We start from the raw sequence: 13,043 nt of genomic DNA on the forward strand, positions 1-13,043 counted from the left end.
CTGAGAGATAAGCAAGTGCTCTTTCCCATTTAAGGACTGACCCTATAGCATGTGAAGAGGAGCTGCTGTATTTATCTTGCTCCTGAGGGAGATTATAAAACCAACAAAGTAATGAAACTGGGAGATGGAGACAAGCTCTGGCCACATTGCTTAGCTCCTGGATCCATCTATAGCTGAAGACATCACCTGTTAATTTTCTATAATATGAGGCAATTTGGAGTTTGCACAGGCCAGTTTGCATTCAGTGTCCTTTCATTTGGACTCAAATTAGGCTTCACTGAAATAGTTAAAATTTTGAAGGTGAATCAGGTATACTCCACAAAAGTAGGGAAACTGACCTAAAACCTAAAACATGATACATAAGAACTGGTATGTTAGCAGAAAAATCTATCTCCTTTGTATATTTTTCACCACTTAATGAGGCAATGGGAGACAAATTTGTCATATCTGTCAGGCCACTTGGTTTGCTTAATAGCCACAGTGCAGGTAACAAAGCTACCTTTAGTTCTCAAAACAACTCATCAGTAGATATAACTTAGTAATAACAATTCCTTTGATTTGAATATTTCTTTAAGACTGTCAAAAATATGTTCATATCCATACGGATATGGACTCAGTTGGTCTGTAGCATAACCTTCCTTGTAAGATGAGATAGATGCCATTATGCTGAATCTACAGGTAGGCAATAGAGCCTCAGAATTTTCAAGTTACTTTCTTGATGTCACACAGCCCTGAATAGGAAGAAATAGGAACAGTATGGTTTTTGTGACTGCTATTCTCACCCTATTTTATTTTTTTAAAGATTTTATTATTTATTTTTAGAGAGAGGGGAAGGAAAGGAGGAAGAGAGGGAAAGAAATATGAATGTGTGGTTGCCTGTCATGCACCCCCAACTGGGAACCTGGCCCACAACCCAGGCATGTGCCCTGACTGGGAATCAAACCAGTGACCCTTTGGTTTGCAGGCTGGTGCTCAATCCACTGAGCCACACCAGCCAGGGCTCTCAGCCTATTCTAAAAGGTGGTTTTATTAATTTGTTTTAAATTGCAAAAGAGTTTATGTTCTTGTTAACAAGTGAAGCAATTAAAAGACATGAAGAAACACTAAAAACTCTCTCCCTCTATTTCCAATTTCTGAAGCAATGGTGCTCAACTCTGTCTATATATTAGAACTATCTGGGGATCTTTTTAAAATGTCATGCTAGGAATTCACTCCCAAAGTTACTTAAGGTGTCTGGATTAGGCTATAGGTGTTAAGGTTTTTCAAAAGTTCTCCAGAACAGTTCTGAAAAACAGAAACTGGACTCAGTAACTTTAGAAAATGGTATTTTGACCAGAAACTATAAGAACAAAGACAAAAAATAAATAAAACTCATAAACACTGAATTCTATTTTGTAAATTTGCTTTTCATAGGAATACAAGTAACCAATTCTCAAAGTAGTACTTTATATCAACACTAGGGTTGAACAAATAAGTAAGTGGATTGTAGATATGTGTTCCAGATATCTCACTATTAGTGAAAGAAATTACAAATAGCCCTGGCTGGCATAGCTCAGTGGATTGGGTGCGGGCTATGAGCCAAAGTACCATGGGTTCGATTCCCAGTCAGGGCACATGCCTGGGTTGCAGGCCACAGCCCCCAGCAACTGCACATTGATGTTTCTCTCTCTCTCTCTTTCTCCCTCCCTTCCCTCTCTAAAAATAAATAAAATCTTAAAAAAAAGAAATTACAAATAGACAAGGAGGGAAAGAACAAATGAATCCTGAGATATTGGACTAGAGTCAGAGATATTTTTATGAACTTATGTTTAATATTTGAAAATATATGTAATAATTATATATGTGTTATATAAATATTAAGATTATATACACAGTATACTATAGATATTTAAATATAGTACTACTGTAATATTTACTAATAATAACAAATAAATACAATACTTAATATTACTACTTTACCACAGAACAAATAAGGGAAGACTGAGAAACTGACCTAGACCAGAGGAGATTCAGGATTCATGATAACTAAAAGCAACATGGTACCCTGAGTTGGATCTCGGAACAGAAAAAGGACATTAGTGAAAAATACAGGAAATAAGAATAAAGCCTGAAGTTAGTTAATAGTAATGTACTAATTCTGGCTCCTTGATTTTGACAAATGTACCATAGTTATGCAATATAATAACAACATGAAAAGCTGTATAATGGATATATAGATCATCTGTGATTCCTTTGTAAACATTTTTCATAAAATATAAATTTATTTTGAAATATAGTTTATTATTGTAAAAGTACATTTTGGAATAAAATTAGGTAGCAGTGGGGGAACATTTCCCTAGTTGATTCTAATCTTCATCCAGCACTGAGAACCACCTTCCTAACAATGCTTATTAAGGTAATTGTCGACACTGGTCTCCATGAGACTATTCATGTACACATAAATGCATACTTTAAAAAACATCAAAGTTTGTTCTAAATGGATCCTGCTAAACACATTACTTTGCAACTTGTTATCATTTAGCTGCATAATATCCCATAATAAGAGGCACATGCCACCATTCTTTTCTTAGTAGACATTCACTTTGTCATTCTCCGTTTTCAGAATGTCTGTCTTGTTCCATCAAACATGTTTGTGATGCTGCTTTTAGTGCTTGGCTAGTATTATTTTCATGGATGGTCTGTGATCCCTCTCTGACAAAAGGTATATCTCCTCTTTTCATCTGTTGCAAATCCCCTTCTGTTTCCAACTGAACAATAGCACATTATGAATGGTTGCCCACATTTCTGGTTTTTGGATTCACTCTTCACTGTTCCTGAGCCTTAAGCTGAACACACTGTTCCCTGAGCACTGAGGCAACAGGCACCATGGGTTGTTGGGCAACATGGGGCAGAGAGACCAGAGATGCCAGAGGGAGTGAAGACCAGTTGTAAACATGCTCAAGAACACAAGGATAGGGTGGGGAAATTAAGACTGGGGTCAGGAGGGAAGTGGGGTCAGATTTAGTGTCCTGGGGGAAGCATTCCTGCCTCTTTCTTCTCCTGGCTGCCAGAGGGATTGTTATAAGGTGTAAGTCAGATCCTGCCTATCCCCCACTCCCTGCTACTCCAACACTTGTATGATTTTTATTTTCACTTTGAATAAAATACAGTGGCCACACTGTGACCTCTAGGACATGTATTTTTTGCTACTTTTCCACCTTTATATCATGCCATTCTCTCACTTGCTTTACTCCACTATAGTCACTCTAGTCACCTGTCAGTTGGGCTCTGTGCCACCTCAGGGCCTTTGTACTGGATTTCCCCACTTGAATTATTGGCACCCTCTCATTTCTCAGTTCTCACTTTTGTAGTCACCTCTACAGACAGGCCTTCTGTACGCACCTAGTCCACCTGTTAGTGTCCACATTGCATCTTCTGTATTCTAGCACAGTCCACAATCTGTCACTGATTCTATTTTCTCTGCCTTTTTTGTTAGATTGAGGCTCCATGAGAGCAGGTACCTGGCTGTCTGACTCATCTCTGTATTTCTGGAGTCTGACACATAGCAGATAAATAGTTATTGGAATGGATAAATGAATGGATCAGTGACTGAAACATCTGAGGTATTTCGTTGTTTGAAAGCTAACAAGGTGGCCTGCTATGGTTTCATAGATGCTTGTAGAAGACACAAGACTCCTGAACCACAAATGAAGGAAAGTGTATTGCTCTCAGAGAGAGCTATACCCAGAGTCTCAGCATGTGTAATAATTCCCTGAGCCCCAGTTCCCACAGGATGATGTAGAGTAGAGAGAGCAAGATGACATCTGCACATGCAGTGGGGTGACAGGAAAGGAACTCCAGGATTAGGGAATCTGAGTGTTGTATAATAAGCAGCAAGCATGCTTGATGAAAGAAAACATACTCCATACTCCAGAGAAAGAGACTATTCTGTGTTCCAAGGCTGATCATTATGCAAACATCCTTGAAAACATGGTTCAGAACAAAGTCAACCAGTCATTTTGCTCTCAAGACATACAGAAATATAACCCATGAAATTTATCCCCTTTCATTAGTACTCCCCATTCTCCCTCCACCCAGCCACTGGTTGTAGTTTAAATTCATCACATAAGTGATCATATCACATTTGTTCTTCTGTGTCTGGCTTATTTCACTTAGCTAATGTCCTCCAGGTTTATCTGTGCTGTCCCAATGGCAGGATTTTTTCAATAAAGAGGTTTTATAAAAAGAATTGTTTCTCTTTTATTTGTTGTTATTTTTTCATTGTTGTTCAAGTACAGTTTTCTGTCTTTTACCATCACCCCTCCCCACCATCCCAGCCCTCCCCACCTCCCTCCCCTGCTTCCACCCCCCTTGTTATTGTCCATATGTCCTTAATAATTGTTCCTGTAAATTCTTTACCCTTTCACCCCATTATTCCCCCCCCTCCATTCTGATCACTGTCAGTGTGTTCTCAATTTCAATGTCTTTGGTTATACTTTGCTTCCTTGTTCATTTTGTTGATTAGGTTCTTGTTAAAGGTGAGATCATATGATATTTGTCTCTTAACAGAATGGATGGATATTTCATCTGAAGGTTTAGGGCTCATCTATCCAGAACTGTTTAAACAGACCTGGTGCAATAACAATTAATCTGGATCTTAAATATTTTTCAAATCTTTAAAAAAATTTTACTGTTGTTCAGTTATAGTTGTCCCCATTCCCTTCTCAGTACTCTCCCCTGCCCTGCCCACTCACCCCCTCATTCAATCCTCCCCCCAGTTGTCCTTGTCCACATGTTCTTTATACATGTTCCTTGACAACCCTTCCCCTTCCCTCCCATCTTCCCTCTCTGGTTACCATCAGTTTGTTCTTTATCTCAATGTCTATGGTTATATTTTGCTTGCTGGTTTGTTTTGTTAATTTGGTTCCACTTATAGGTGAGACCATATGGTAGTTGTCTTTCACTGCCTGGCTTATTTCACTTAGCATAATGCTCTGCAGTTCCATCTATGCTGTTGCAAAAGATAGGACTTCCTTCTTTTGTCTGCAGTAGATGTGGTGGTGGGAAGTAGTATCCAACCCTCAGAAATGGGAACTGGACACTTTTCAAAGTAGCAGGGCCCCAAACAAATGGCTTAGAATGTAAGGTGAAGTTCTTGGGGTGTGTAGGTAGGCAACAGTTAATGTAAGTACAGAAGATCAAAGTAGACATTTGATCCTATGAACAGAGCCATCACAGATACCTGAAGCTCTGTGAAAGTAGGGTCGGCATTTATGTGGCTCATCTTTGTATCTCTAGCACCCAGCATATTGTGTGCCTATAGAAATCTTTCATTCATTAACCATTGACTTGAGGATTGGATATTAGTATGAATGAATAAACCAAAGAGGGGAAGGTTTTGATTTTAAATGAGCACATAGTTTTTATATCAGAGGTGGAGGGGGTGACCATATTCTAGAAATAACAATTACACATTTTCTCCTGGTTTGCAGGCCTCAAAGTGGAGGGAAAAAGATTAATATCTTATTTTTGCAAACCTTTCCTGAGAACCAAGAAAAGCCTTCTTATTTTTTTAAGTAGGCCTGAGCCTGCTAAACGTGGAACAGAAGATGACAGACTCAAAGACAACATTATCAAGGTGGCTTACTGTTGCAGCCAAGTAGAGAAAAGTGTCCACGTCTTCATCCTTAGGTTGTCACTTTTTAAAAAGTTTAATTGTGAATGGTGGAGCTGTGAAGAAACAGTGACTTTCTGGTACTTCTGTTAGGATACAACTTGTCAATATCTGTTAGAACCCCCAATGAACTAAGTGATTCCATAATTTCTACCTGCCCCAGAAACACACTTCCATACACACTGCAGCACTAGTTACTTTAATGAAAAATTGGGAACAGCCTGAATAGCCATAAGAAGGATAACAGCTAAGTTAAATAGGATAGATTGTGTAATGCTACAAAATAGAATATATTTGGATGAAAAGTTGTTTCAAGAATGATACAGAGTGATAAAATTGATTTAAGATACATAGAGATGCTATTTATTTTTTACACATGATGAGTATTTACTAAGCTAATGGGAACCACTAACTTTGGGTATGGGGAGAGAAGACAGGGATTGGGTTGTGACCAAAGGAGATGTTAACTTTATATAAAAAATCTTTAATTTTATGGAAGAATGTTTATATGTGCCATGGAGCATAGCAGTTAGGTAGGAGCATAACCTTCATTGTCAGACACCTGAATTTGAATCCTGGCTTTGCTTGTTACTAGCTGTGTGACTTTGGGCATGTTGTTTAACCTCTCTGAGCCTTATTCTCTTCATCTGTAACTTGTGATGCTAATACCTGCCTCACGGGGCATTAAAAAAATTTAAAGCATTAATGCAAGTAAAATGCTTAATATTAGCTATTAATATCATGTGTTGCTCAAAGAATTAAAATTAATTAGCAATATCATTCAAGAAATAAAGGAAGAGAAGGAGATAATAATGAAGAAGGGAGAGTTTATATTACTCTCTCCAAAGTAAGGATGGATTTTGATTGAGAAAGAGTGTGTACAAAACAAAATATCCTCTTGAATCATCTTGAAATGTTATTGTCTTCCTCCCACAGTCAGAGTAATTACCACGGCTGGGAGCTTTTTTGTTAACACAGAGCCAATCATGATGTGGCAACATAAGAGTTCAGAGACAGGGAAATGTCTTTCTCTCACTCTCTCTTTCCCTTTTTCTTTTCAACATAATCTAAATTTAACAAGCCCATTAAGGAAAATGTTTCAACAGGCGACATTGAACTGATTACAATATTTAATAAATCCTACTCCCAAGTGAGAGCTTTTCAACATCAGTGAGGAACAAGACTTGTGCTATATTTGTCCCTTCTTGTGGGAGTGTTAGACGGGGAACCCCTTTGTGCTCCAGCAAAGAGGAAAATACTATGATCACCTTCGAGAGTACCATTTACAGTTCCTAGTTTGCTTTACAATTCTTGGTAAAGCTGGGATCCAGCTTTCCCATCCACAACAGAATAAGACACTGTTTCAATGGAGAGGCAAAATCCCACTGTCTGAAACCCTAACACATGGCCAAAGATGCCTAGTCACCCTCCCTGCCCCCTGCTTTGTCTCTGTACTGAATGCAACATTAGGGGCGCTACCTTGATGTTCCAGTCTTTGCTAGGCTATAAAACAAAGAGGTTTGACAAAATGAGGGTTTTGCTTTACTAATTTATGCCTGTATGGTTATAATTCTAGAGCTACTTTCCTTTGCTAAGTGTCTGGGAGAAGGACAACCTTCCCATGAGCACTTGTTCTGTGAACACACAGTCTCTGAGCCTATGTGCACAGGTCATTCCTGTCCATGTATTGAGGTCCTGTGTCACAGCTAACCTGTTTTCCTGCTGGGGTCTGCAAGTGGGAAAGCTCTCAGTTGTGTGGCAGGTGGGGTCTCCCCACTCTGGAAAGGTCTTCCTTGGTATGAGGAGGAGGCAAGTCTGCTCACTGGAACTTAGAACAGTGGGAGTGGACCCAGAGGATATCAGAGTCTGTCCTTGGGAAAGATGTGTCTCTTAGCTTGTCTGTCTCTCAGAGCACCTGAAGACAGGAGTGTCACTGAGCCTCTGTGTATCTGGGTCTCTGCCTCTTATCTATATCTTTTTCTGACACTACCCAGTCCTTTCAGGTGTGTTTTGGGCTCTAACCCTCGGCATTTTTGTCTCTCAGGGATGGCCCCTCTGCTGCTACTTGGGGGTGTGTGTCTCTCAGGGGTCAGCAGCTCAGTCTGTCTCTGTGTATTTCCTTTTCTCCCCTCTGCATAGTTTTTTTTTTTTTTTTGGTCTGAAATTTACTGACCTTCGTGGCATATGGCTTGTGTGGGTGTCTAAGATAGTTTGGACTTTTAAAGATTCAAAATTTATAGCCAGATAAAAGTCAGTCTCAGAAAATTCTAGTGCATGGTACCAGCCCAAGGGTAACTGCCCTTGACAATCAGTGTTCATTACCTGAAGGGAGCCCTCCATTGTAGCCCTGAGTCTCTGTGAGGCACTAAAATGAATAAGCTGGGCCCCAGGGCCCCCAGAGGGAGGCAGAGAAAGCCAGAGAGCTATGCGTCATCTGTATTTTCCTGCCTTGTGCCTGTGGGCTGCTTTGAGAACAGCCCAGGGAGGCCCCTATATAAGCCAGGCTGATGGCTTCTTGCCCTTCTGTTTCCCAGAGAAATCCTGTTTGTGGATCATAGGATTGCCTGAGAAGACTAGCCTGGGAATAAATACATAGCAGAAAGGCAGGCAGCAAGCTGTCCTTTCCTTCCCCATCCTTCCTTCAGCTGCACAGAGACTCAAGGCTCTGCACAGCTGGAACTGTGCCTGCTAAGTCACCCCACATTGCTACTGCCTGCTTTCTCCCTCCAGGTCCGAGGCCACCTGAGAGCACAACCCGGTTTGCACACCAGTGTCTAACCTGACGCTTGACACACATAGTTAGAAAAATATCTATTGGCTGAATTTATAAAAGGTTTAGATCCCCAAAGAGAAGCAGAAGGAGGTCTTAAACTAGGCAGGAGGCATGGCAGAAGCCTCCCACCCCAACATTCCCACCCAGGGCTGCATCCTTTTCCCTACCCCCAGTTTTCTTCTTCTTCAAAAAAAAGCAGAATAATACACAAGAAATAAGTAATATGGCTGTTTTCAAGGAGGAGTTGGGGCACATCGGGAGAGGGGAAGGAGATAATTTAACCTGTATTAAAATAATCTTTGATTTTTTAAAAAGCATACATAGGAAAAGTTCTATCAAATATAAATATAACTTTAAATTTTGAATAGTTACATTAACACCACAATGAAATAATTTTAAAAGTACAACTATATCCAGTGACAATGAAATTTCTCATTTACCCGAGTGTTCAGCAAATAATGGTCCCTAGAGATGTCCATGCTCTTTCCCCTATAATCCGTGAATATGTTACCTAATGCAGCAAAAGGAACTCTGCTGATGTGATTAAGCTCAGGATTTTGAAAGGGGAAGATTATCCTGAATGATCCAGATGCATCCAGTGTAATCACAAGGGTCCTTTTAAAACGGAAGCATGAGGGTGATAGAGTTAGACAAAGAAACAGATTTTGAGTGGTTCAGGGCTATAAGGAAGGAATGTGGCAGCTTTTAGAAGTTGGGAAAAGCAAGGAAGTGAGACTTCCCCTGGAGCCTCCAGGATAAATATGGTCCTGTTGACCTATATTAGGACTTCTGACATCCAGAACTATAAGACAATGCATGCTGTTTTAAACCACTGAGTGGTAATTTGTTAAACCAGTAGTAGGAAACTAATACAACTCCTGACTTCTCTTTCCCAGAGGCAATTATTCCTTCCTGTTCTTTTGTCTCCTTCCAGAAACAGTGTAGATAGACAGATAAATAGACAGATGAGATGGCAGATCCATAGATAGATATGTAGAATGTGTAAAGATATAGATAGTAGACAATAGACATACCTACATACATAGATATACAAAAATATATAGATAAGGTAAACCTTAAAAAACCCAAACAAACAAACAAACAAACAAAACACCTACTAAGAAGGACTGCTGGTGGCTAACTGGGAAAAAAACAAAAAAACACAGAGCCAAACGCATTTCTGCGCAGGTGCCTCTCACACAAATTGCACTTCACTCAGAAGCCTCTGTACTAACCTGACTGCCTCTGCAGTGAACTGTCTGCCTGCATTATAAAAGTTCCCTGGAATCCTATTTCAACCAAGAAGACTGAGGCTTTCCTTATCCAATCAGAGCAGCTCTATTCTGACCAGTCAGGGGCCAGGACAGAGGACTTTTGTCTGTAAATGCCAGCCTGCCTCTGGGTCTAAGAACACATTTCCCACCAAAGACTGAAGGCTGCATTTGCCCCACTGGAGCAGAAGCCATCTTGCCAAAGAAGAGTGGAGCAGACCAGCCAAAGCTGAGCAGATGGGCATGAAGTAGGGCAGAACTGCCTAGTTGAAGGGGGGCCTGGCCCCAGGAGTGTCTCATGGCTGTGCTGTTTTCATAGTCTTGTTGTAGTACTGTTGAGCTGTTTGCACTAAATAAAGTTTCATTTTTCACTGCACCCCAAACTGGGGATTCCTGTTGGGGTTGATTGGCCCCTATGACCATCTGTTCACAATGATAGATATAAGCATATAAGGAGGGGGCCCTAAAATGGAATTTATTTATTTAAAAATTGTGTATTTATTCTTACATGTTTAAATTTCAATCACCTTCAAATTACTCTCCACTTGATGCAATACACCTACCAAGACTTTTTCTTCCCTAGGGCTCCAAACAGTGTTTGAATTTGTCGATTTTGATGTCTTTTAGTGCTTCAGCTGTTTTTTGTTTCACCTCTTCCACATCAGCAAAATGTTTCCCTTTGAGGACTTTTTTTCTTTTTTAAAAATTATTTATTTATTTAGTTTTAGAGAGAGAAGGGCAGGAGAACAAGAGAGAGAGAGAAACATCAATGTGCGGTTGCTGGGGGTTGTGGCCTGCAACCCAGGCATGTGACCTGACTGGGAATCGAACCTGTGATGCTTTGATTCGCAGCCCACACTCAATCCACTGAGCTACACCAGCCAGGGCAAGGACTTTTTTCATACATCCAGGGGAACAAAAAAGTTGCTCTGGATGAGATCAGTGAATAGGAAGGGTGGGGCACGAGGGTCATGCTCTTTTTGGTCAAAAACTGCTGAACACTCATTCCAGTATGGGCATGTGCACTAGTAAATCACCCATAATGAAATGGACAAACAAATGGAAAGAGTCCAAAAAAATTCACTGAAGCTGAACGCATCCTCTTACAACAGTACCAGCAGGTACACTGATATAGATGGGTTATTAGAACACTTACCTAGGAGGGGAAGCCTGCCTACAAGGGGCCTGCATCCAGAAGATAATTCCATTTTGGGGGGATCTCTGCCCTTGTATATGTGACAGATTTATAGATACATATGTGCAGAGAAATGGACATAGACATACAAAGGCTATAGAGATAATATATATGTCATCTTACATATACTGTAAAACTGTAATAGTTACTAAGCATATATGTATAGGGATGTATGTACAGTTGCCATGTTTCACACAAAAAACAGTACTGTATATCTTTCTTTACCTCCCTCTTTTCTTCTAACATTATATCTCAGAGACCTTTAATGTCAGTGCCCATAGATATGCTTTGTTCCTCAAAATAAATAATTTAAATAAAAATATGAAAAAACTCAGCAAGGAATTCCTCAAGACTCAGTGTATTTTGATTTCTTATTTCTACCTATGCTGGCCTATAGGAGACATATGCTTCTTGATGGGTCCCTTTTATAATTCCCTGAAGAAATTCATAGATAATTCACAGGTTATGACTGAGTGAGAATAATGCTGTCTCATTCTGATACTCTGTTCACTTCTGTCTTCTTCCCTCTTACATTTAGTATCTCCTTTTCACAGAGAGAAACACAATCAGACCAGAATAAGTAGTGTAAGTAGTGCCTGGACACAGTGCACTTGTCCCATGTGTGTATTTGGTCCACTTGGAAATTACCAGCTCAGTTAGCATTCATTTCTCTGAAACCAGGCAGTCCTGAGTTCAAACTGTGGTGGAACACATACTACGTGTGCAAGCCTACCCTGCTGCTTCATTTTAGATGATAACCTCTGAGTATATCAGTTTCATCGCTTATTGTATTGAAGATTAAATTAAAGGAGACACCATGAATAAGGCACCTAGCCCAATACTTGTGTTGGAGGTCCCTAGATCACCCTCAGCTTTCAAGATTCTCAAGAATTCAAAAAGCTGTTATACCTACTTATGGTTTACTATAGCGAAAAGATACATATTAAAATCAGCAAAAGAAATCAAAACATGGGGCAAAGCCCTTCCAGCTGCCCTTTCCCAGTGGAATTTCCTAGTAGAGAGCACTTAATTCTCCCAACAATGATATGTGATAACATGTGTGAACTACCACCAATCATGGAGGCTCACCTGAGTCTTGGTGTCCAGGAACTTTTAGGGGTTATTCACAAAGGCATGGAGGTCTTCCAACCACCTGAATGCCATATTGATACAACATGCCATAAAGAATCAGGGATACAAAAATGATTTTTTGCCATAAATAACATTGTTAGCATAAATTAACTGGCACAGTTCAAAGTCTCATATATGTATATAGATGCTCTCACTAGGCAGGATATTCCATGGATATTCATGGGTTATCTCTCAGGAGCTGGTCAAAGGCCAGTCCTGAAGACTTTGGAATGTGCAAGGTTTGGGCAAACCAGGCCTGCTTAGTTAACAATGTCTATCAGAGCAGGTAAATAAAGGTTTGTTTCTCACCCCTAAATACTCCCCTTCTCTTGACCCAAACAAGATTGTGAATAAGCCAATAATCAGCTGCCAGCACTGAGCTCTGCCTTTGTGCCAAGCACTGTGTTCAATGCCATCCTATTTGATTTTCACAATAATTCTCAGTGGTGTCAATTGTTTTCTACTTTATATAAGATGAAACCAAGTCCAGGGAAATTGAGTAATTTATTACTGTCATACTGCCACTGTGTTTAGGATGAGGATTCAATTCAAGCCTCTGACAGCAGAACCTACACTACAAGAACCTCCACTGCCCCACGTTTACCAAAATGGGCAGGAGACAAGGGACATGGCACTTTCACCTGGATGCTCAGAAAATTCATGAAATTTTCCATCCCTTTCACAAATTCCATTTCCAAAAGCAAGACTTCTGAAGGTCCTCAAACTTAATTCAATCTACCTGTCAGCACAGTCAGAACTTAGGACAATCAGGAAGAAATGGAGACTTAAATCATGGAAAGAAATGGATTAAGACGGGAGTCTCATGAGGATGCCAAGAGCTAGTGGACACCCTATCCTTGACCAAGAGGGAAGGCATATTTACCTCTGCCAGCTGCCAGAAAGACTCATCCTGGACAGGCACCTGATTGCTCCTGTGTCTGAGGAAGTAAAAGTATTGGATGTTTTTGAGGGGGGCATTTGCTTAGGGAAAAGGGCATGGCATTTGTACAATCTTTTAAA

At 40.1% G+C, this 13,043-nt stretch overlaps 1 long non-coding RNA gene across 1 annotated transcript; it reads right to left on the reverse strand.

Moving 5' to 3' along the window:
* Positions 1–1,992: 1,992 nt before the first annotated feature.
* Positions 1,993–8,927, reverse strand: LOC118499334. Its single transcript, XR_004901851.1, has 2 exons — positions 8,867–8,927; positions 1,993–2,055 (listed from the first exon to the last, which is right to left on the reverse strand). It is a non-coding gene; the product is annotated as an uncharacterized LOC118499334 (long non-coding RNA).
* Positions 8,928–13,043: the final 4,116 nt, after the last annotated feature.

This window comes from Phyllostomus discolor, chromosome 3 (assembly GCF_004126475.2).
Source record: "Phyllostomus discolor isolate MPI-MPIP mPhyDis1 chromosome 3, mPhyDis1.pri.v3, whole genome shotgun sequence".
NCBI lineage: Eukaryota > Metazoa > Chordata > Mammalia > Chiroptera > Phyllostomidae > Phyllostomus > Phyllostomus discolor.